Genomic DNA, 26449 nt, shown 5'->3' on the forward strand with positions numbered 1-26449 from the left:
TATTGATTTTTAAAATTACTTATCTCTAATTAGTTATAGGAACATAGGAAGAATTGCTAGGCCACTTTCTCTTCTAATGAACATAGTATCTTCTCTTTGCCAGTAAGCCAAATCTTTACTTTTATAAAGGAAAAGCGTTTCCTTCGACCTTTACTCTCAAAATGCAGAGACTTCAAGAGACAGTGTTGTTTGACATAATCAGGGAGACAATTTTTCCCTGCTGCCACAGCAGGAAAAGGGGAGGGGAGGAGGCATTGATCTAATTAACTGGGAACTCTGTAGACTCCGTATTAGTGGTAATACTAATTTATTCATTCAACATGCATTAATGTTCACTGTGCGCCTAGAATATTCTGAAAGCTGCTATTTTCTGACAGTATAAAAAGAACCAAAGCATGGTCTCTGTCATGCCTTTCTCTTAAGAAACTTACACTGAAATAGGAGACAGTTGTATAAACAGCTGCCATCAAACAAGACAAGTCTCAGGTGGGAGTCTGTACAAGGTGCAGCATGGCTTTAAGAGAAGAACTTAAGCTGGCTGGGGAAGTCAGAGACGTGGGTTCACAGGGGAGCAAGCGCCTGACCTGAGACGTACTGGAGCAGGAGTTTGCCAGACGGCAGGGCTGGTGACTGAGTGATGGGGGAAGCTGCTGTAGACACAGGGCGGAAAAAAGTGGGTCCTTGGAATCTATTGGTCTTTATTATCGGTGACACGTGGCCTGTCACAACTCTCAGAGACACAGTAGTGCGAGGCTGGCTCCCTGGGGAAGACTTTAAGCTTGGTGAGGAACTGTTAAGTTTGGCCTAGAGAAAGAGAGAGAGAGAGTGTTCGTTTCCTCTGGCCACCTGTGGGGAGGCCACAGGAAGCTGCCTCGATGTTGTCAGGCTGAGGAGCTGAGGCAGCAGGACCTGTTTTGCGAACCACGAGATCTGGACTGACGCAAGTGTCCAGCGTGTGGTCATGGCCACCTACATCAGTCGAGTACAGCTTAGGTTGAGCCTTTCACACAAATTAATTTGAAGGCAGAAAGATGAATTTAGCCCAACATTAGAATATTTTGATGGCATCATATGTGTGTGGTCAGTCACTTCTGCCGTGTCCAACTCTTTCTTGGTGACCCCAGGAACCATAGCCCACCAGGCTCCTCAGTCCATGGGATTTCTCAGGCAGGAATACTGGCATGGGTAGCCATTTCCTTCTTTAGGGGATTTTCCTGACCCAGGGATGGAACCCACGTCTCTTGCACATCTCCTACATTGCAGGCAGATTCTTTACCACTGAGCCACTGGAGCAGCCCTTGATGGCATTAGGTGGGATATTTTCAAAATAGGATTTTTTGGGGGGAGAGGATATTTGTGTGTGTTAATCTATTAAATAATGGTGTTTAACCCTGGAGAAATGGTAACCCATTCCAGTACTCTTGCCTGGAAAATCCTATGGACAGAGGAGCCTCATAGGCTCCACGGGGTCGCAAAGAGTCAGACACGACTGAGTGACTTCACTTAATTTCAAGTAATTCCAACACTTCCAACAGAGAACCAACTGAGGCTCCTTCATGGTTCTCCATTAGCATTTCCCCTTTTTCTTGAAAAGCAGTACATAAATACCTTCCTTATTCTTTATCTAAAGTAAAAATTGGAGACAGCAAAAATATAAAGAAGAAAGTGATTGTTATAGTTAATATAAATCTGTGATGTCAGGTCTATTCTTCCAGTGACCTAAATTTTCTATTTAATTATATATTGACACTTTTCTGTGCTTATATCCATCTAAGTACTTAAGTCTGTTTCCATAGCGCTTCAGAATTTCAGAAAGGAAACCCTGCTTCAACCACCCTCATCTACTACTGTCCGCTGTGTTCTGTTGATAAGGTCTCTTTGTGCCATGACAGTTCATTTTGCTATCTGAATTGTTTCCTCTTAGAAATCCATGAATTTCCTTTCCTCCTTCAGAATCTGGCTCAAAACTAAATCTCTCTGATCAGTTTAATCCCTACTGCAGTTGCTTCTTTGTTTCTTGACAGAGTTTATGAATTAATAAACTTGCATACAACTTTCTGTTTCAGCCTTCTTAAACATTTTAATGTACATATTTTGGGTCTACATGCAGGACCAGCAAGGGGACTCTAGGAGCTAAGGGATCCATCAACTAACATCCAGCAAGGGAACAGAGATCTCAGTCATAACCACATGGAACTTAAGGAGCAAGGAAAGAGATTCCTTCCTGGAATCTGAAAGAAGGACCCCAGCATTGCCGATGCATTGGTTTTGGTCCAGTGAGACTCATACCAGACCTATCAAACTATGAGATAATAAATTTGAGTTGTTTTATACCTCTAAAATTGTGGTAATCTGTTATCGTGGCAACAATAGAAAACAAGTATAAGCAACTGCAACAAGAAAGTTGTAGTGGAATGGGAACTCAAACTCAGGTGACCCAACTCCAGGATATCTGTACAGCTAAGTCACCTTTTATTAGCCAGCTCATGTTGATGGGCATTTAGACTGCTTTCAGTGTATGGTATTTCAGACAATGGGACAGTAGCTTTCCTTATGTCTATATCTTTATATGCTTTAGTCAGAATTTTTACAGGAAAATTTCCTAGAAGTGAAATAACACTAATTATTGTGAAATAACCTAGTTATAAGTGAAATGACCCCTAGAAGTGGGTCAGAGGAGAATCATATCAAGTATTTTTTTTATAAATACTGCCAAACTGCCTTGCAAAATATTCCCAATGAAGCTCTTAGACTAGAACTGAAATCAGCAGGAAAAGAATTAAGAAAAAGTATGGATGGATATGGCTCATTGGTGACAATTTCAGCAAAGCAAAGAACTGAAATGATCATGTAACTGCAAGTGCCTTTCTCCTTCGTTTTAACTGGAGACCTTGCAGACATCTGTTCCAGGAGATTTCCTCTGGCTTTAACTTTTCTCTATGCATTGTGGACAGATTCATTTTGTGCTTTTACTTCTGAGTCTTGCTTTTTGGCCTTTGAGGCAATAGTGACTGACAAAATAAATAGCCTTTTCAGTAAGGATCTCTTGTGCTAACACATCCATTCTAAAATTCTCTATTACATCAACTGAAGCTAGATTTTCCCCATGTGCACAATAGGTACTTTAAAATACTAATAGCATTTCATTAATTTTGAATGATAGTCTTCCCAGCAGGCCCCTGGAACTCAACTTATGGAAGAAATCATTGGTTAAAGAAAATTAACATCGCAGCCAGCTCAAGTGCACAGGCTCTGTGACTAGCTGGCATTTTATTGGAGTCACCAAAGCAGGCCCCGTAAGATTTAATGACCAGTTCCTCACATGACCCTACATCAAAACGACCTCTTCACATTAAGGAATACCAGGCTCTGAAAGACAAGGAATCTTTCTTGCTGAAAACAACTTTTACTTGGCATCTTAACTCCACTTTTTTGCCTGGAAAATGGTCTCCTTCACTTCCAGCTTGCATTAATGCTTTTGTTGTGCTTGTAGATATGATAGCATCCTCTTTATTTCCCAGACTCTTTCTTTGTTCTAGATCTTTATTTCTACTGCTTTGGAGATTTTGGCTTTCTCCTTATGCTGTGATTTTTCTTATTTAGAGTTATGAAATCTTTGACTCAACTGTTCTCCTTATTTTCTATTTTTTGCTTAACCACTAAATCCTGGGACATTGTAATAAACATTTTCATGGCTGTGACATGGAAAGATGTCTAACTAATGATGTTTGTTTACTTTTTAATTTATTTTTGCTTCATTTTGCTTAGGAAAACAGGCTGGAAATTTTGATTAAATTTCAGGTATTATAATGATTAATAGCACCTCCTATTTATTGAATAGGCTCCCCTAATAGCTCAGATGGTAAAGAATCTGCCTGCAATGGAGGAGATCGGGTTCGATCCCTGGGTTGGTAACATTTATCCTGTACCTGATACTATTCATTTTTTTTTTTTTTTAAATGCTTTAGCTTAAAGTCTTCAGGGCCTTTGTGAGGTAAGTGCTAGTTATCCCCATTCTACTGTTGAGGAAATCAAGGCTTTAAGAAGTTAGACAGTCTGATCCAGTCTTTGTAATAGTAAATGATAAAGCTGTGGTTGAAACACAAGTTTGTTTAACCAGTCTGTACCCTTAACCACTATACCAGAATGTTCTTTGGCATTTCAAAATCTTGTAAGCAATACTTCCAAGAACATTTTTAACAGAAAAAAATTAAACACAGAGTTACTTAGTTGTGGTGAAGTAGAAAGAACACTGGGATAGGAGTCAAAGGAGGTCTCGCTCAGTCGTGTCCGACTCTTTGCGACCCCGTGGAAGGTAGCCTACCAGGCTCCACAGTCCGTGGGATTTTCCAGGCAAGAATACTGGAGTGGGCTGCCATTTCCTTCACCAGAGAGGGAGTCTCAACTGTGTCCTTAACTAGCTGAGCAAGTTCCCAGGCAAATCGGTTCACCAGCCCCTCCCTTATCCTTTATTCCCCCATCTTTAAAAATGCCAATCTTCTAGCATTCTTTAAAAAAAAAAAACAAAAAAAAACTTGATTTCCTCTTCTTTAATTTTTCCTATACTAAGACAGTTGAAATCTGCCACTCCTATATCATTTGTGACAGTTAAGGCTGGTATCAAATGAGTCAGTTGGCACACGGCTACTTGTCCTGAAAAAGGAAGAAAAAAGCAATGATTAACTGCCACCACCTCCTCCCCTGGCAGAGAGCAAGCTAAGCATAATGACTCAAGTTCAAAGCCTAGAAAATCTTGGCGGAAATGGGGTGGATATATTTTTCTGCCTCTAATTTTCTCTGTGTATATTCATCTTTGACCATAGAAATCTGAATGAATGTATGGCTCATCATTTAATCATCATCTCAAATTTGCTCAAGCCATTATGTAGCAATAATGCTACCAAAATGTCTTTGTCCAGTCAGAAACGTGACTGTATTTGGAGATGGGTCCTTTAAAGAGGTAATTAAGATAAAACCAGGTCATGTTGGTGGGTCCTGACCCAATATGACTGGTGTCCTTATAAGAGAAATTAGGACACAGAAACACAGATGGAAAGATGGCTATGTGAGGACACAGGGAGAAGCAAACCAAGAAGAGAGATCTCAAGAGAAAACAAACCTGCTTGATCTTGGACTTCTAGACTCCAGGACTGTGAGAAAATAAATTTCTGTTGCTTACTCCAACAAATCTTTGGTCCTTTGTTATGGCAGCCCTCAAAAATTAATACACCATGTTTTAAATACAGGGTCGTTTTTAGTTTTTTTGTTTTTTTTTTTATTACTTCTCAGAAGATCTTTACCTCCATTTTTAATTTTCTTTCTTCCTTTGAGCTAAATTTTCTTGCCCTAATAAGTCATACTGTGGTGTCAAACTTCATCCATGTACTGGAGTACAGGAATTTCATAGATGTTAACAGTGTTTGAAGAACACCCAATGTTAGTGAATCTTGACTGGTATTTTGAATATAGCTTACATTTCTATATCTATGTAAAATCCTAGTTTTGTCACTGCCTCATCTGTAGGTGTAATTTCTTAAATAATTTAATTTTATAGCTAATAAAATAAAACACTGAGCCATATAAAATTGATGTCTCATCCCTTACCAATACACTATGAATTTTTCTTCTTTTTCTTACTTCCTATCTTGACAACATGGCCACAGCAGTCCCTCTCATCCAGGTTCATGTTTTCAAGCTAAAAACATAGGAAGTCATTCTTGACCTTTTCCTTGTCTCATATATCCATCTCATTACTCAGTTCTGTTCATTCTTCTTTTAATACAATTATCTAATAGAAAAAGACTTGCAATATTAATCTATAATATTAAATTTGAATTACAAATATTAATTTGGACTAATGAGTTAAAAATATCAATATGGACTAATATATTAAACATATCTACCTATCTATTCTGGCTTCATCCACTGAAAGAACATAAAAGCTATGATATCCCCTTCCCAATAAGCACATCCAGAATCCAGATTTTGGTTTCAATTCATCATTACCTACTAAAAGAATAGTAGTCTTTGGAGAAATAGCTGATTCTAGGTGTTGAGCAGGAAACCACGAGGTAAGTTTAGGATATCTTGTGTCAGAAACCAAAGAAGTGCTCAGTGATTTATAGAGGCATGTTAGAAGGACCCAGGAATTAGTTTGAAAGGGTTCCCACTAGAAAAATTTTGAACAATTTGAAGTATAATTGATTGTAAAACATTGAATACATAAAAGTCTGTTAGTTCACAGTCATACTCAAAAAAGTGATGGAAAGGAGGAAAAACTCATTTAGATCATTAGAGATGACTACTCAATAAGTCCTTATTCTGAAATTGATAATAAAAAGGAAAGAACTAAACATTTACCTTGCCTTTTTATGGGGAGTTGTATATCATACTATTAATAGTTGATGAGGGAAAATTCATATTCAGAATAAAATGACAAAAATAGGAGTGAAACTATTTTAAAGTCACTATTTTGCAACCCCCAATGAAGTAATTGATTCAGGCAAGGATCACCAGTGATGAAAGATTATTGTGGAATGGGATAGTCACACAGTGACAAAACATCCCCACACAGATTACTGACTAACTGTGAAGAGCAAAGGGAAGAGACCTGGTGGTAGTCCTCACTTTGACCAAGGGATGATGCAAAAGCATTAATAATATGGGACACTCTTACATTATGTTCCTGTTGATGTGATGCAGATGAAATTCACAGAGTTGTTTATGAACTGTTCTTGCCAAAGATGTTCAGCCTAAACCTAATTAAGCCTTTAGACTTAGCTTCAAGTATATAGGAGTTACAGAGAATCAAAGAACAATAAAATTATTAATCCAAGGAAACATACAGAGGAATCCCAAATGTGAAATATTTTATAGATGACTTTTTTAGATTCTTTCAAAAGTCAATATCATCAGTGGAGAAAGAGTAGGCAAGAACTGATCTAGATTAAAAGAGACTAAAGAGATATGACAACCAAATACAGTATACAAAACTTGGTTGACTCTTGACTTGATTTAAAAAAGCTAAAAAACCACTTTGAGAACAACTGGAGAAAATTTGAATATGAGCTATATGTTAAAAGCTCCGTTGGTGGCTCAGATGGTAAAGAATCTGCCCTGCAATGCAGGAGACCCAGGTTACATTCCTGGGTCAGGAAGATCCCCTGGAGAAGGGAATGGCAACCCACTCCAGTATTCTTGCCTGGAGAATTCCATGGACAGAAGAGCTGGGTGGGCTATAGCTCATAGGGCTGCAAAGAATCAGACGCAACTGAGCAACTAACACTTTGACTTTCTATGTATTAAATATGGCATATGATATTAAGATACTAATATTAACTTTTTTTAGATGTGATAATGAATGTGGTGATATATTAATAGAAGAAAATTCTTTTATTTTTAGGAGATGTGTATTTGGGTGATTGGGGACCAAGATCCCTCACTCAAGGGGGCAGTATTACTCAGGATCAGTTGAATGAAGGCCCAGTGTTGCTAAATCTTTGTGTTTGACTGTAAGTCAAAAACAAAAGTTTATATACAAATTCTCATTTTAAAAACTGATCAGTAAGTTTCTTTAAAACACTGCAGACTGAAAAAAACTGTGGGCTACAGTGCTCACTCTTTCGTACTGACCTCTGTGTCATTCTTTCTTCTCTCTTCTTGTTCTAGAATACTTTCTCCATCCTTTTCCTGTTGAAATCCTGTAGGTCTTTCAAAACCTAACAAGCAAGACCATTCACCTTTGCAAACCCCCATAGGCAGAGCTAGCACTCTCTCTCTGCTGTCTGACTGTTTATACAAACCTTCATCCAGGATTTGTAATGGAATGACATATTTGGTTGTCTGTCTCCTTCCACTTAGTTCTGAACCCTCAGGATTAAGAGCCATAGTTTACTCATTGTGGTCTCCCCCATACTGCTCACACCGTCTGGTATAAAGTCAACACTTGATGGACATCTGTTGATTGAGTTGCAGCCTGTTAAAAGTAATGCTACAGAAAAATTTAGGATATGACTTCTGTGGCATCCAGTTGGCAATGTACTTAAGAATGTCTATGAATAAGTAAAAGAAAATTTCCTATTATTATATTCCAAGCAAGGTTGTGTTTTGGGCTCATTTGTCTATTATAGGAAGTCAGGTAAACAAATTTAGTTTTAAAAAGAAAAGAATTCTCTCAATAGGATTATTTCTGATCTTTTAATGCAAGACAATAATTAATAGAGAATTGTTTCAAGGATGGATTTTCTAGGACAATCTTGGCCAAGATCAGGCCAAGGATTTAGGCTGCTTCATAACCTGCAAGTGCTCTAAACCTACTTGAACCTATAAATAAGAACTGAATGGTGGAGTGTGTGTTCAATCAAGTCACCTTCCTCCTTTTGGGACATCAGTACCCATAAGCAACTCTCTCCTTGTCATTTTCATGCATTTCTTTTCTGCAGTGCTTCCTTCCTGCCTTTCTTTCTTCATTGCTTTCAAAATTCAGCTTAAAACTAAATTCTCCCAAGGAGTCTCTGATAAATGCCACACACCTTGATTGTTCCTCTATACTGTCTTCTCCATTAATCTGTGTGTTTTTTGTTTTTGTTTTTGTTTTGCTAGGCGTTGTCTATTCCTCTGTAGGCTATATAATTAGGATGATTGTGTTATTAAGAATAAGATAGTAAGAATCATTTGGAGGGATCCTGCAGCTTGCTGGATCTCAGTTCCCTGGCCAGGGATTGAAACCCCAGAATCCTAACAATGAGGCCATCATGAAACTTCTACAAACTAATTCCTACCATCAGGCAACTAGGAAACACTGGAAACCTTATGCCTGCTAAGTTGCTTCAGTTGTGTCCAACTGTTTGCGACCCCATGGACTGTAGCCTGCCAGACTCCTCTGTCCATGGGATTCTCTAGGCAAGAACACTGGAGTGGGTTGCCATGCCTTCTACCAGGGAATCTCTCCAACCCAGGGGTTGAGCCCGTGTTTCTTATGTCTCCTGCATTGGCAGGAGGTTCTTTACCACTGGTGCCACTTGGGAAGCTTGGATTTGGGATTAGACTTATTAGAATTGAGGCTGGGCTCTAGAGGTTGTTAGCTGTGTGAAGCATTAGACAAGTTACTGTGTTCACAGATGTGGATTTTTAAATCTAGGTAAATACTATTATAGGGTTGTTCTAGGGAATTAAATGATTCATTGGAGCATTAATACAGTCTGAGTTCTCAGTAAATGTTGAAAATTATGTTTACATTTGCTTGTCACTTTCTTGATCATGTTACTGTGATTCAAGGTTTGGGTGGTGGGTTTCTTTGGATTTTCTGTAACACTGGTGATTCAGGGTAGAGTGACCCATAAGATTTTACCCTAGCTATGTTGAGAACCTGTTAACCTCTGGAAAATTTTTCTTGTCTCAACAAGACATCCCCCCCGCCTTTTTTTTTGTCCTCTTTAATTTTATCTGTCACCTCCATTAAATTATAAAAAATCTTTGAAGTCAGTGACCCAGTTGTACACTTTGTTACACATCGATCCAGTACTTTGTGTAGTGGGCTATCAGCAGAGGGCATTATCTAATAGAACACATATTTATTTCATACAGCTATAGAACCATCATTTCTTGTTTAGGTTACAACAGCTCCTAATGAATCTTGGAGTCTTACACTCTTGCTCGCCTACAGTCCAGTCTCTACACAGCAGCCACTGTGATCTTTTAAAAATATAATCATGGAAGAAGGCGAGGGTGGGATGTTTCAAGAGAACAGCATCAAAACATGTATATTATCTATGGTGAAACAGATCACCAGCCCAGGTGGGATGCATGAGACAAGTGCTCGGGGCTGGTGCACTGGGAGGACCCAGAGGGATCGGGTAGAGAGGGAGGTGGGAGAGGGGATTGGGATGGGGAATACATGTAAATCCATGGCTGATTCATGTCAATGTGTGACGAAAACCACTACAATATTGTAAAGTAATTAGCCTCCACCTAATAAAAATAAATGGAAAAAAAAAAAAAGACTAGATAGATAGCTTTGAATTTCATTGTGTTGGAAGTGATAATTGAAACATTACTTTGGATGAAATAAATGATTTCTGTTAGGAAAAATATATATATAATCACAGACTGTCATTTTCTTTTGAAATCTCCCAATTCTCCCCATGGTATTTAAAATAAAATAAAAACTTACCATAATTTTGTAAGCCCTACCTGATCTGGGCTGGGTCTGTCTGACCTCATCTCCTGTCATTCACTTCCTGGATCATTACATTCCCGTAACTTTGCTGTTTCTCCTGCCTGGGTTTTTTCCCCCCTAGATCTTCCCATCATTAAGCCCAGATGTCATCTTCTCAAAGACCTTCCTTCCCCTCCCTGTTCAAAGTTTTCCTCCCATCAGTTTCTATCCCATTAGCCTGCTTTATTTAACTCTGATCTTTTACCCACTGTTTGATATTGTACTTACCAGTCACTGATGTTAGCTTGCTTGTTTATTGGAAGCTCCATGAGAGCAGGCATCTTGCCCATCTTGTATCCCAGCACTGGGGATAGAACATGACCCACTGCATGTGCTGCGTATATATTTGTCAACCTGATAAATGAGCGTTACAGATAGAGTAAAGAACATCTATAGAATCTAGTAGATTTCAACACTTTTCTAAAGTGGAAGACTTCTAAAAAGTCTTCCCTGGTGGTTTAGACAGTGAAGAATCTGCCTTCAATTCAGGAGACCTGAGTTCAATCCCTGGGTTGGGAAGATCCCCTGGAGAAGGAAATGGCAACCCACTCCAGTATTCTTGCCTGGAGAATCCCATGGACGGAGGAGCCTGACAGATTACAGTCCATGGGGTCGCAAAGAGTCGGACATTACTGAGCGACTTCACTTTCACCTCAAGGAAAACATTTGGTTTTAAATAATTAATTTGTATGTTTGTCCAGTTCTTTTCACTCATTTCTTGGTGATTAATAAGACTCTATACACATAGAAAGTTATTAGCAAATACTTGGCAATTTAAAGAATGCTTGTTAAACAAAAACTACCCCCGGGGGGGAACTCCATCTTCTGACCAGTAGCTGTGGACAGGGAAAATCCGGCTGGAGGAGAAGCAGAGCTGACCCCAGGGGACAAGGGCAGGTGAGAGATGCTGAGCGCAGCTCCTCTGGAGTTCCCTACTGCTGCGGAGAGAGAGCGGTAGGAAGCAGAAGACGCAGGGTCGTCACCGAAGCACTCAGAGGAGAGGCAGGGAGAGCGAGCTCATTAATGCCTTCCAGGGCTACAGTGAGAGGCAGCCTGGCCTGGAGCAACCCTGGGCCAGTGGCTGCAGCGCTGCAGAAGGGATGGCAGTGACGGTGGTACCACGGGAACACTATCTTAGGGAGGTGGGGACCTGGGACGCAGCCTTCATGAGGGGCGGGCTGTAAGGGGCTTGGGAAGGAGGCAGCGACCGAGTGATTACACTTTTATAATCTTACTTTTAAAAAACTTTTAAAAAACCAATGTTATAAAACATCTACATAGGAACAGTTACTGATACATTCAGTTACACTAACATTATATGGTTTCAATTCAGTAATTTTCCATTAACAAATATTTTTTTCTACCTACTCCAGTGCCCTCCGTTTTCCTTCAGATGAGACAAAGAGGGCTTGATAGAAATTACTCATTAGGTTTTAACCATTCTTCTTTCTCCTTAAGGTTGCTATGCATTTATAGAATTTATTGATTCCTTTAATACTTCAAATTTTTATGCCACTTTATATACAGCACCTGATTATGGAGAAAAGGAAAAGCAAAGCACAAATAAGGAAGGATATATGATATCTTTAACAATCTATTTCCTGATTCCCTGTGGATACCAGTCAACCCGGATCTCACACAGGTTTCACTCTTGACTGTAGGTGTGCGAAAAGACTTACTGGTCTTGTGCATTTTATGTATATGTTGTTGATTCTTGGGTTTTGACTCCTCTAAATAAACACAGCAAGACTCATTTACAAGGGTACATATGCTTCTATTCAACCAGAAGAAAATCCATAGCTAGATGTAGAAAAACAATGATGTTAAAAAAACCTCTAACTTCACATTGTATTAGGCTGAGATTTTCTGAGGTAAAGTTCTTTAAAGTCAGAAGGGTTCCTGAAAAGTTTGCAGTGAATGTGGAAAGCGCATTAAGTACTGCTCCAGGAAACATTATATAGATGAAATGCTTTAATCTACTAGCATAAATGCTTTCTTAATTCTTTCCCAGTGGTCTTTTGGAATGTGTTTTATTTGCTCTTGACTAAAGTCTGGATACCAAGATGCAGGAAATATATTCCTTACAGAGCAGGTGTCTGTTTAATCCCCAGGTATGATCTTATAAGCCAGTTTAGCTAGAGATGGCCTGGTGGGAGCCTATAAAATGTTTATACTGTAACTGCAGGTTCCATAATAGGTCTAGAGTAGTTAGGTTGCTGCTACACTACTCTGTTCCCCCAAAACAAGAACTCCTAAAGGGGCTTCCCTAGTGGCTCAGTTGGTAAAGAATCTGTCTGCAATTCAGGAGGCCTGGGTTTGATCCCTGGGCCGGGAAGATCCCCTGGAAAAAAAAATAGCAACCCACTCCAATACTTTGCATGGGGAATTCCATGGACAGAGGAGCCAGGCAAGCTACAGTCCATGGGATCACAGAGTTGGACAAGACTGTGTGACATTCACTTTCACTTTCAAAGGGTGCCATGTGTAGGCCATTAAGAAACCCCAGTAAGACAGTAGGCACTAGAGCAGTTGTGAGGAGATACCCCACTCCCAAGGGCAAAGGAGAAGGCCCAGCAAGATGGTAGGAGGAGCAAATTCATGTTTAGAATCAAACCCCATTTCTGCCAGAGATGCTCAGAGGCTCAAACAAACCTTGTGCGCACTAGGACCCAGGGACCCCACAGAGACTGAGACAGAACTGTGTTTGAGCATCTCCTGTGGAGGTCCGGGTCAGCAGTGGCCTGCCACAGGGACAGAGGCTCTGGGTGCAGCAGACTTGGGTATGGCATAAGCGCTCTAGGGGGAGGTCTCCATTAACCCCACCATGGAGCCACCAGAACTTACGCAGGACTGGGGGAACAGACTCTTGGAGGGCACAAACAGAACCTTGTGTGCACCGGGACCCAGGAGAAAGGAGTAGTGACCCCACAAGAGACGGACCCAGACTTACCTGTGAGTGTCCAGGAGTCTGGCAGAGGCGTGGGTCAGAGGTGACCTGCTGCAGGGTTGGGGACAGTGAGTGTAGCAGTACATGCATGGGATGTTTTGAAGGAGGTCACCATTATCTTCATTACCTCACCATAGTTTGGCCCCAGGTAAATAGGGTGGGAACACAGCTCCATCCTTCAACAGAAAATTGGATTAAATTTACTGAGCATGGCCCCGCCCATCAGAACAAGACCCAGTTTCCCCTTCAGTCAGTCTCTCCCATCAGGAAGCTTTTATAAGCCTCTTACCCTTCTCCATCAGAGGGGAGACAGACTGAAAACCACAGTCACAGAAAACTAACCAATCTAATCACTTGGACCATAGCCTTGTCTAACTCGATGAACCCTGCCATGTAGGGCCATCCAAGACAGACGGGTCATGGTGGAGAGTTCTGACAAAATGTGGTCCACTGGAGAAGGGAATGGCAAACCACTTCAGTATTCTTGCCTTGAGAACCCCATGAACATTATGAAAAAGCGAAAAGGTATGACACTGAAAGATGAACTCCCCAGGTCAGTAGGTGCCCAATATGCTACTGGAGATCAGTGAGAAATAACTCCAGAAAGAATGAAGAGATGAAACCAGAGAAAAAACAACACCCAGTTGTGGATGTGATTGGTGATGGAAGTAAAGTCCGATGCTGTAAAGAGCAATATTGCATAGGAACCTGGAATGTTAGGTCCATGAGTCAAGGAAAGTTGGAAGTGGTCAAACAGGATGTGGCAAGAATGACCATCAACATTTTAGGAATCAGCGAACTAAAATGGAATGGAATGGGTGAATTTAACTCAGATGACCATTATATCTACTACTGTGGGCAAGAATCCCTTAGAAGAAATGGAGTAGCCATCATAGTCAACAAACGAGTCTGAAATGCAGTACTTGGATGCAATCCCAAAAATGACAGAATGATCTTTGTTTGTTTCCAAGGCAAAACATTCAATATCACAGTAATTCAAGTCTATGCCCCAAACAGTAATGCTGAAGAAGCTGATGTTGAACAGTTCTATGAAGACCAACAAGATCTTCTAGAATTAACACCCCAAAAAGATGTCCTTTTCATTATAGGGGACTGGAATGCAAAAGTAGGAAGTCAAGAAACACCTGGAGTAACAGGCAAATTTGGCCTTGGAGTACAGAATCAAGCAGGGCAAAGGCTAATAGACTTCTGCCAAGAGAATACACTGGTCATAGCAAACATCCACTTCCAACAACACAAGAGAAGACTCTACACATGGACATCACCAGATGGTCAACACTGAAATCAGACTGATTATATTCTTTGCAGCCAAACATGGAGGAGCTCTGTACAGTCGGCAAAAACAAGACCGGGAGCTGACTGTGGCTCAGATCATGAACTCCTTATTGCCAAATTCAGACTTAAACTGAAGAAAGTAGGGAAAATCACTAGACCATTCAGATATGACCTAAATCAAATCCCTTATGACTATACAGTGAAAATGATAAATAGATTTAAGGGACTAGATCTGATAAACAGAGTGCCTGATGAACTATGGACGGAAGTTCGTGACACTGTATAGGAGACAGGGATCAAGACCATCCCCAAGAAAAAGAAATGCAAAAAAAGCAAAATGGCTGTCTGGCAGGGCGTTGCAAATAGCTGTGAAAAGAAGAAAAGCAAAAGGCAAAGGAGAAAAGGAAAGATATACCTATTTGAATGCAGAGTTCCAAAGACTAGCAAGGAGAGACAAGAAAGCCTTACTGAGTGATCAGTGCAAAGAGGTAGAAGAAAACATAGAATTGGAAAGACTAGAGATCTCTTCAAGAAAATTAGAGATACCAAGGGAACATTTCATGCAAAGATGGGTTTGATAAAAGACAGAAATGGTATGGAACTAACAGAAGCAGAAGATATTAAGAAGAGGTGGCAAGAATACACAGAAGAACTATACAGAAAAGATCTTCATGACCCAGATAATCACAGTGGTGTGCTCATTCACCTAGAGCCAGATATCCTGGAATGTGAAGTCAAGTGGGCCTTAGAAAGCATCACTACGAATAAAGCTAGTGGAGGTGATGGAATTCCCATTGAGCTATTTCAAATTCTAAAAGATGATGTGGTGAAAGTGCTGCACTCAATATGCCAGCAAATTTGGAAAACTCAGCAGTGGCCACAGGACTGGAAAAAGTCAGTCCCAAAGAAAGGCAATGCCAAAGAATGCACAAACTACTGCACGATTGCAATCATCTCACACGCTAGTAAAGTAATGCTCAAAATTCTCCAAGCCAGACTTCAACAATATGTGAACTGTGAACTTCCAGATGTTCAAGCTGATTTTAGAAAGGCAGAGGAACTAGAGATCAAATTGCCAACCTCTGTTGGATCATCAAAAAAGTTAAGAGTTCCAGAAAAACACCTATTTCTGCTTCATTGACTATGCCAAAGCCTTTGACTGTGGATCACAGCAAACTGTGGAAAATTCTGAAAGAGTTGGGAATACCAGACCACCTGACCCGCCTCCTGAGAAATCTGTATGCAGGTTAGGAAGCAACAGTTAGAACTGGACGTGGACCAGCAGACTGGTTCCAAATAGGAAAAGGAGTACATCAAGGCTGGATATTGTCACCCTGCTTATTTAACTTATATGCAGAGTACATCATGAGAAATGCTGGACTGAATGAAGCACAAGCTGGAATCAAGATGGCCAGGAGAAATATCAATAACCTCAGATATGCAGATGACACCACCCTTGTGGCAGAAAGTGAAGATAAACTAAAGACCCTCTTGATGGAGGTGAAAGAGGAGAGTGAAAAGTTGGCTTAAAGCTCAGCATTCAGAAAACTAAGATCATGGCATTCGGTCCCATCGCTTCATGGCAAATAAATGAGGAAACAGTGGAAACAGTGGCAGACTTTATTTTTTTGGACCCTAAAATCTCTGCTGATGGTGGCTGCAGTCATGACATTAAAAGATGCTTACTCCTTAGGAGGAAAGTTATGACCAACCTAGACAGCATATTAAAAAGCAGAGACATTACTTTGCCAACAAAAGTCTGTCTAGTCAAAACAATGGTTTTTCCAGTAGTCATGTATGGATGTGAGAGTTGGACCATAAAAAATGCTGAGCACCGAAGAATTGATACTTTTGAACTGTGGTATTGGAGAAGACTCTTGAGAGTCCCTTGGACTGCAAGGAGATCCAATCAGTCCATCCTAAAGAAAATCAGTCCTGAATATTCATTGGAAGGACTGATGCTGAAGCTGAAACTCCGATACTTTGGCCACCTGACGCAAAAAATTGACTCATTTGCAAAGTCCCTGATGCTGAGAAGGATTGAAGGTGGGAGGAGAAGGGGACAACAGAGGATGAGATGGTAGGATGGCATCTCTGACTCAATGGACATGAGTTTAGGTAAACTCCAGGAGTTATTGATGGACAGGGAGGCCTAGCAATATAAAAACTAAGAGACAAATCCATATTCTCACCATTTTCTTTGTCTAATTACTCAACAAATTCAACCACCTTCCTGGAAATGAATATCAGAGAAAGGTATACTCAGAAATGTGTTGTTGGGAGTAGCTACCTTACCACTTTCCACAGTGTAATGGCTTCTTTCTCCATTCCATTAATAATTAAGTTTATAGTTAAATCCAATACTGGCAGAGTAAATTGTGGGGAGAACTGAGCATGAAGAATAAACTTATCTTTTGTAATAAGGCCTCTTTTGAGTAATTCTCTATTGAATTTCTCCTTTTATCCACAGGGTCTCTCAAAGGGAATACTCACAAGGTGCATCTTCTGCAGTTGAGTTACAGGACTCTTGGGCATGTATTCAGTACTTGAGCATACTTGGACTTCTGAGGACAGAGCATAGTTTGGTTGAGAAGACATAGTCAGCTGTGGACTGTGAAACTATTCTTTTCTCAACTGGCAACCTGAGAGATATGAGAAGGAATGATGGACCTTTATAGTGATGCACTTAGGAATTCGTTAATTGCATTTTGGAAGTCAGTTTAAGAGTAAACAGTGTTGATGGGTTTAGCATGGACTATCTCCTTGACTGTTATAGTTATCCAGCTATACCACAACCAGAAAGACACCAATTAGAAATTTGCTTAAGGAATTCAGGTATGGAAGTGGCTCCACTCAGTTTTCGTTCAGGTTAACTGCTTGGTGACAAGTCACAGTGCTCTATTTAGAGTGGAAGCTGGCTGGGACTCATAAGGGGTTTTCGAAAGGTGGGACTCCACAAGAAGCTAGAGGAGGCCATTCAGAAATTGGTTCCAGTTTGGGCACATAGCGGAATCAATGGAAGAGTCTTAGACCTATCTCTCCAAGTATATGGACTAGTGTGCTAGCATCCAAGAGTTTAACATGGTGTAACTAGGAATTTAGGATATTAAGGTTTCTAAGTTGTAGAATGTTTTTAAATGGTGTTTAACCTGCCAGACAAGACTATCAAGAGATGTTAGGTTGGGTACCATAGGGTCCCCTTCTTAAAGGAATCCCACTCACTGTCAAAACTCTCACTGAGGTAATTAGCATTTTCTTCTTCCTCACTTTTTGGTTCTGATAAAGAGTTGGAAGAAGGATTTCTAGGAACCATTAGAAGAGACCAACAGGATAGGGGAAAATAGTTACTAGAAAAAGGTGGCAATCTAAGCCAGTAAAACCCTAACACAGGCAAATAGAAGCAAAGAGGAGAAATCCTTTTAATAGGTTCATCTGGCTGTTCCTCAGTCTGTTTCACACACAGAGTGCCCCCGACTCACACCACGGTGCCGTTCTACAAGATAACGTTCTTCACTTATGAAGAAGACAGCTCAGTCCCTCAGGACCAGTTCAGTGCGTAAAATTAGTCACTGGCCAGTGGCACAGGTCAGAGTCTCTCTTCAAGTCCCGGCTACCCAAGAAGAGAAGCGGCCTCATCTAGGCAAGCTGATTTTCTTAGCATGGTCTCAGTTGGTCGTGATATTATGAAGAGACACTTTGTGTGCACTTTTTTTGACAGGAATAGTATATCTATTTGGGAATGAAAAGAAACAGCCTTCTTTGTCTGCTGGTGCAGCAACTTTTGTGCAGTGGGGTGGTGGGATGGGTTGTCAAGGATCTGTCTGGTGTGCACAGATCTGACATTTTCTGTAGGTGGTGCAAATGCCTTTGGAAACTAGTGACATAGTTGTTGGACTGTCTGGAAAGGCAGTCTTAACTCATGGATGAACCTCACCTCATCTCTAGCCACAAGACCCTACTAGGCCTAATGCCATCAGCTCTGTTCCCCACAGTCTTAATTTTTTTTTTTTATGTAAAACTGAGATTGCCTTAAGTTTGCAACTGACATATTTAGATTAAAATTTCATTCAACAGCATGCATATTAATATACAAACTTCCAAATCATCTAAATGTTTGCAGTCACTGTGTAGCTCCATTAAAATGTATGTTTACATTATACTTTAAATCTGTATTTCCTTGGGACATACTCATATCTTATGAGAATAGAAAGCTTGCCTAAGGCTTCTTCTATAATGGAAATGGAAACATTGCTAACATCTGAATCATGTTTAGTGTAAAAAAGAAAATTGGGACCATCTGAACACTCAGTATCCTTTCATGGCATAGAATGGTAGAGTATTGGTGTAAAAAGAACCGCTTTTTAAAAAAATATTCAAAGTGTTACCAAGCACCGAAGTCCTTTGTCTTTGGGATACTGTGGCTTTCCAGGTCACTGGCTCTGTGTCATATACCAATAGAGGGCATGATTCATCAGCTGTGGACATTCTTTGCATTCTTAGTGTTGTTCATAGCTGTTTCTTTACCTCATGGACTGGCTGACACCTTTCACTAAAATAAGCCCTTGAGTTTATGATCATTGTGCATCAGGTTATTGGGTTGGTGGCTGGCCTTCCAGCTGTCCACCGGCCTGAGCTTGTGAGAAAGCGATCACAGTTGTCAGTGTCACAATGCTGTTCTCTTAGGTTAAATCCAAAACACTGGTGATATCCAAAACCTTCTGGTATAAGAATTATTTTTTTTAATGTTTTCAATTAATGAAGCAGAAATACAAGCTGTGAGCAATGTCTATAAATAGCTTTGGTTCTTCTATGAGGCATATCTTCAATGTTAGCACCTGCAAGAAGATAGCATGTGTCATATTAGTTTTATAATAATAGTGTTAGTACAGAATGATGACAGGAAGACAAATCAGGTTGTAGTCCCATCCCTATGAAGGCTTGGAGTGTTATGTTAAATCACATGAAATTGCTATCTGTGTAGAAAATTTTACATAGCTTTAGGAGGCAAGAGGGCCTTCCCCAGTGGCTCTGATAGTAAAGAATCTGCCAGCACTGCAGGAGACCCAGGTTCCATCCCTGGGTTGGGAAGATCCCCTGGAGAAGGGAATGGCAACCCACTCCAGTATTATTGCCTGGAGAATCCCATGGACAGAGGCTATAGTCCATGGGGTTGCAGAGTTGGACACAACTGAGTGACTAACACTTTCAGGAGACAAGATACATTTTAATTGTTCTTGTACATCATTGTGAGTTTGTCACACATATTTTAAATTAATGCATATAATTTAAAAGTCAGAACATGAAAGGCAAGATTTGTTTGTCCTCATTCCTGCTGTTTTTACTCTGTCATCGCCCCCTTGCTCTTAAGGAAATGGAGACTCTGCCTAAAAAAATATCCTGGTATTTGACTTTCTGTAGCCCCTTGAGAGGTAAACAAATAAAAGCACAAATATTACATACTCAGGTGTGGATTAAAGTTGTCTTTAGATTTTTCTAACAGTAGTTTAAACTCACAGCTGTCTCTTTATGATTTTTATCAATTTTTTTAATAGAGAAAACATTGTCATCACGAGGATGTATTAGAAGTAATCAAATGCCTTACTCCTCCTCATTCTTCTGTATTTCTCCATTTGCAGTTTCAGCTGTACAGAAAAGGAGCTCTGGCAACTTCTGCTGAGACTTTTCAGCAGGAAAAGCTTCCCCCCAAAAAACGACAGCTATTTTGAAGGCCAACTTGCTAAAATTATATTCAGGTAAATTAAATTTTAGATGTCATCCTCTACAGCTAAAAGTAAGCTCATTTGACTTAATCATTTTAATCAAAAATGTATTTGTATTCAACCGTTCATATATATGAGTCCTCTTGGCTGGATTTAAATTATGTTGACAGAAAACATGCATTTTCTCACATTTTCAAATACCAAGAAAGCTTTAGAACCTATAGCTTGGTTATTTTGGAAGAAAAAATGTGATTCAGCCAAGGCTGATCTTGTTTTTCCTTTATTCTTGAAGCCAGAAGCAATTACTTTTCATTTAGGATCAAGCCGCTGTAACATTGCCATTCGTGGCTGAGGCTCCTGGTTTCAGCATGTCTGCTTGGTTCTCAGCCAGTCCTGGGTGTTCAGGTAGCAGCTGGGGATGGGAGTGCCTCTCCAGCCCACATTCCTTGGCTATGAATTTTGCAGCCCTGTTTATCTGATGAGGCTCTCCCCACAGTGAGTTGCCCATGACATTGTCACACAGACATTAATGAATGCTATGGAAAGATATTCTTTTTTCTCCTGGAATGCCAACCAGTCCTGACTCTTCCAGTCCCTTCACGCTGGCTGATGACCACAAAGGCCTGGTACTAAGATGATATCCAATGAGATCTATCCTACCTAAACCAAATTCTAATGGGATGCCTATATACATCTTCTCTGTGAGACTATCATCCAAACCTGTTCAGCATATTTTTCAACAATTATATTTGCCCAAACACTGACTCTCACTACTCTGTACTTATTGTTTATTGATATTTATACTTTTAATCTATAAATGCCGCCACTGATTTCAGTACCCAAAGATTCTCTTCCTTCTCTTGAAACTCCTGAATTTACTTGGGATGACTTTAGAGCCTGGCTCTTTCTTTTGCCTGCCCAAACCAGACTGTGAATTCCTTGAGAGAGGGGCTCCCAAAAACTGCAACACCTTATACAGACAGATAGACAGGAGAAAAAATATTTGGACAGAAAGACCTTTGTTGTTCTTAGTAATCCAGAAAATTTGTCTTAACTTGTTTAGAACACTCTAGACATAGGCTGTAATAAACATATGGCTCCTCTCCTTTCCCCTGCCTGCCCTCTGCTGGAATGGCTCGCCAGCAAGAAGATGACCAGAGGAGGATGATGTTTGGGGAACATGGGAAAATACACGGCTTGTTTGGCTGAAAGGCTGCCTGAATAACTGTGAGTTGGGTACACAACCTGGATCTTCGGAACTCTGCATTATTTGCCCTGGGATGACTAGCAGACTCATTACAAGACCCCTTATGAGTTCAACCATGCACGGGGATTATCCTTGCTAGTGTGAGAGGGGCCAGGTAATCTTGGGTGTCCTCCTCTGCTGTGTTCGCTTCATCTCCAGAACCTCCCAATAGATGGCAGGCAGCTAAGCTAGGTGGGGCCCCCTCCCAGACACAAATGCCTTTTCCTGTTCACAAGCCCCTCAAAGCCTTCACCACCTTCACATGGATCAGGCATTGACAGGGATCTGGCAAGGCTGCCAGTTTGGTAATGCGATTCAGGAGGTAAGTTTGAAACTGTAGCAGGGTTTTCTGTTTCGAAGGGCAGAAGGATAGGGCAGCGGCTGAGGCGGCCCATTTGCCCTTGGAGAGGAGGTGTAAGAGTGTCTGATCCCTGGACCACCTCTCTCTCTTGCTGGCCCAGGCCGTGTCTGGGCAGTCCCCTTCCTCCTGCTGTTACTCAGGAGGCTAGATGTTATGAAAAAGAGAAGGAAAAACATGTTTTTCTGCTTTTTTGTTATTAAAAGAGGGCACTTTCTGGGAAGGCAGAATCCATTAGCTGAATCCATTTCAGTATCAATGGTTAATTAATTTAGGCAACTTTAATGCACTTTTATTATGTAGCCTTTAAGAGCTATTCTGGTAAATGTCCATCCCATAAATATTAGCACTACTTTATATGTATGATATTCTTTTTGGAAGGGTGAATCTGAATTATTATCCAGGTACTAACTTGCACACAACGCTGTCCAGGCAATCCAAAAATGCTTCCTCATAGTTTGAACATTGTTCAATACATTTTGAAGTGGGAAAAAAACTGTTCAGATTTGACCCTACATTTTAAGTTGTGGAGAAATCAGCCTGGTTGCCTCTCAAAACATAATTTTGAAAACCAGTTTTGCCATACTATGAACTGAATAATTGATTTCCCCATTTCATTCTGTAAATGAAACACTAGGCTTTGAATTACTAGAAGAAATAGCGCAGTTAGCCAATAAACCTTTCTTATACAATGACAAAATTTTAATTTATTATATACATTAGCATTTATTCATGCCTAAGATTTCATCAATCAATTTTCTATATAAAAAAGATGTCTGTGGAAACAACAGTGGAGAAGTGCTGAGTTCCAAAAGCAATGTTGTGAAAGGCAGCAGGGCCAGAGTTCTGGGCACACGTTTAACTAAATTATAGTCAATAACTATGCGGCTCCAAGTATAAGCCCGCATTTTTTAAAGTATCCACCTTATGAACTGACTCTCCTGGAATGTCAGACTTTTAAAAAGAAACTATTTACTTTTCACTGTTTAAGAGGTCGGCTCTATTTGTTCAGAATTACAACAACCTCTGTTATTATTTTAAAATATTTATTTTGCCACTTTGACAGGCTTCTTCTGCACTGCTCTTGGGTTTTAATTTTGTTTGCAGTAGTACATTTCAATAGTTGGCTTCAGATTAAATGAATGTTAGTACTTTGTGATGATTTTATTAATTAGTAGTTTTGAAAACTATTTTAAACTGAGCGTTACTCCATTATAGAAGCTCTAAGAATCAGTACTATCAGGTAGGTGTTAATTTAAAATTATTTATTCATTTCATTAATTTAACAAAATTATATTTAACACATATCAGGACTGAGTAGTCCACAGGCAAGATAGGCACAGTGCCTGGAGGCCACAATACTTTTAGGGAACTGTGCAAATGTTTTCATTTCTTTTAAAACCAAAAGAAAAATTAACTTTTAGGCTAAAAAATATTAAAATATGTAATACTAATATACTTACCTTTATACCAGCATGGTCATAGAATACAATTTTTAACACATCTTTTAATGAAAGAAATCTATGTAAACTAAAGTTCCTAGGACGTATGAAAATGATAATGTAACCTATGCCATATTTCAGCTATGTTAGATTCTAGAGATAAAAAGATGAGTGGGACACAATTTCTGTTCCCAACCTACTCACAGCTAATGAAGAAAATGGACATAAAATAGGTATTTATAATGTGGTTTCCTTGAAATTGTTTGGAATAATCATTATAGCTTGAAGAGCACCAGAGTTTTACTACAAAATGTCATTCAATGCATAGACTGAGTCTCTTCCTTCTTTTAGTTAAATTTTACCAAAATAGGATTTGTATATATTTAAATGATACATATACAGTATTACTATATGTTTGTTCCTTTCAAACACTGCTGATATTGTCATTTGGATCTGTAAGTCAAAATCTTCATATCTTATAAGCATACTGCATTACCAGGACCATGAAGGAAATGCCAGATCTTAGGTATTAATGGTTCAATGGCAAAACTGAGAACTTCAGTTCTCCCATGCTTAGCAAAGCTTCCCTACTTATATCCTTCTGAGTTTTATTGAGGCTTCAGACATGGAACAGAATCTTGGCTGCACTTTCTATCTTCATAAAATTTCTCATATATATGATATTCAGCACTTTTTCAATTACTCTTTCTATGCCATAATTGAGGTAGTTAGAATGTTCTCCTTAACCTAAATCTTCCTTGTTAATATTTAGGTCCACTTCCATGTTTTTGTTGTCAATTGGAGAATGATTTTTTACCATTTTCAACTTTACCTGCATTATCTTATTATGCACACAAGCTTTTTGAATAAGCAGGACATCATGGGACGCTGGAAAGAGCACAGGCTCAGACAAACCTGGGTATGAATCAGAATCATGTCTCTCAAACTGTATGACCTTGGTTAACTCATTTAAACTCATTGCATCCCAGCATCCTCGTCTATATAAAATGGGGATCATTATGAATGTGTTAGAAAATTGCTGTAAAAATTAGAATAATATATGTTAAGCATTAGGCCAGTACCTGGAATATGGTAGATGGCTAAACAAGTAGCTGCTGTTATTATTTGCCATACTTTACAAATTAAGAAACTGAAACACAGACATATTAAACGACTTTGCTCAAGGTTGGGGGCTATGGTACCCAGTTATTACTAGGAAATTGGAGGCTTGCTTTTGATCAAAATTGAAAATGAAGTCATAGGACACAAAGAAAGTGCAGAAGCAAGAAGGACGGAAAGAATACTGACATCAAAGCAACCAGGTAATCTGTGTATTTATTGAACACACTGTAAGTATAAGATATCCTTTGCACAAGTTGGACCACTTTGGTTTGCCAATGACTGAATCCTAACTTGCCCTTCCAAAAGGCTGGTATAACCCAAACACAGGATGTAGGGAACTGGTTCTGGTAATGTCTGGATTCTGTGGCAGGAACACTTTCAGGATTCCCTCTCTATTTCTAACCAGTTTGTCTGGTATTCTTTGCAGATGGCGTTCTCCATGCCATGGGGAAGATGGCTCCTAGCAACCTTGATCTCTTCTCATCTAAGCAGCTCTTCTATCAGCAAAGAAAGTAGGTTTCTTCCTTTTTGGTTCCAATCTGAAAACAATTTCAAGCATGATTTACACGGGATCAACTGAAGTCACATGCTCCTCCTCAAACCATGACAACCAGGAAGATGAGGTAATATGATTGGTTGAATTGAATTTCTAATGAAATGAAATTCCATTTCATTAGAATTTGTTTCCTATGGAAAGAGATGCATCAAGCATGCCAAAATAGTAACCTTTACCTTCTTTAAGAGGTAATAGAATAGTTAGTATTTTAGTGGTAGAGTTGGTTCAAAGAACCAAAATGCTAGAATCTCTGGATGTCTGGCTAAGATACCACAGGGCCTGAGTGGACATGTCACGTGAACTTTGTAGCCAAGAAAGAAAGCCTATCATACTTTCCTCTCCCAGAATGTTGGCTCATAGAGTAAAAACTTGAATTTATTTCTTAGTATATGTACCTTTTAATGAAGAAAGTTATAAACACTTGAGTATTATCTTAGAAAAAGCAGAGCCTCTAAAGAGGGTGGTTGAAGGTGACATTTCTGTTGTTTGAAAAACTTTAGGATGTCATGTCCTATGGGAATGCATTATTCTAACAATTTACTTAACATTTTGCTTCCTGTAGGGTGGACTGGGTGTGGGAGCCGAAAGCAGACTCGTGAATTGAATTTATAGTGGATGAGCTTCTCCTAATGCTTTTGCCAGGTCGTTTTAAGACTGTTTGCTGTTGGTTCCAGTACTTTCAATATCCACTCACCACCGCATTAGTGGGAGGACTATTGTATTATATAAGAGGTCTGCAGAGCTAGTGACTTAGTAGAGAGTCATGTTTTGACTTTATGCCAACATCATCATCATTTCCCTACTCGTTTCACATTTCTCTTATCAGCAGGGCCCTCGATTCAAGGTTACCTTGATTATTTTCAGGTCCTGAGTCATGAATCTCCCTTATTTTTACCTCACTTTATCTTCTTTCTTTTAAAAATTAAAGGTGTCCTCCAAGGGGGTGAGGGGGGTGAGATTAGGAAATTGGGATTGGCATATATACACTATGTATGTGTATATGTATAAAGTGTTATATTTTATACTATGTATAAAATGTTAGTCACTCAGTCATATCCAACTCTTTGCAACCCCATGGTCTGTAGCCCACCAAGCTCCTCTGTCCACGGGATTTCCTGGCAAGAATGCTGGAGTAGGTGGCCATTGCCTTCTCCAGTGGAATCTTCCTGAGCCAGGGATCAAACCCAGGTCTCCCACATGGCAGACAGATTATTCACTGTCTGAGCCACCGTAACTAATGAGAATGTACTGTTTAGCATGGGAAACTCTACTCAATGCTCTGTGGTGACCTAACTGGGAAGGAAATCCAAGGAAGAGAGGATATACATATACATGTGACTATTCACTTTGCTGTATAGAAGAAACTAACACAACATTTGAAAGCAACTATAATCCAGTTAGGGGCTTCCCTGGTAGCTCAGCTAGTAACGAATCTGCCTGCATTGCAGGAGACCCCTGTTTGATTCCTGGGTCGGGAAGGTGCCCTGGAGAAGGGATAGGCTACCCATTCCAGTATTCTTGGGCTTCCCTGGTGGCTCAGCTGGCA

At 39.9% G+C, this 26449-nt stretch overlaps 1 pseudogene; it reads right to left on the reverse strand.

The window, feature by feature from the left end:
• Positions 1-17131: 17131 nt before the first annotated feature.
• Positions 17132-18081, reverse strand: LOC136163594 (DDB1- and CUL4-associated factor 16-like; annotated as a pseudogene).
• Between the last annotated feature and the right edge of the window lie 8368 nt (positions 18082-26449).

Source organism: Muntiacus reevesi, chromosome 1, assembly GCF_963930625.1.
Source record: "Muntiacus reevesi chromosome 1, mMunRee1.1, whole genome shotgun sequence".
Classification (NCBI taxonomy): domain Eukaryota; kingdom Metazoa; phylum Chordata; class Mammalia; order Artiodactyla; family Cervidae; genus Muntiacus; species Muntiacus reevesi.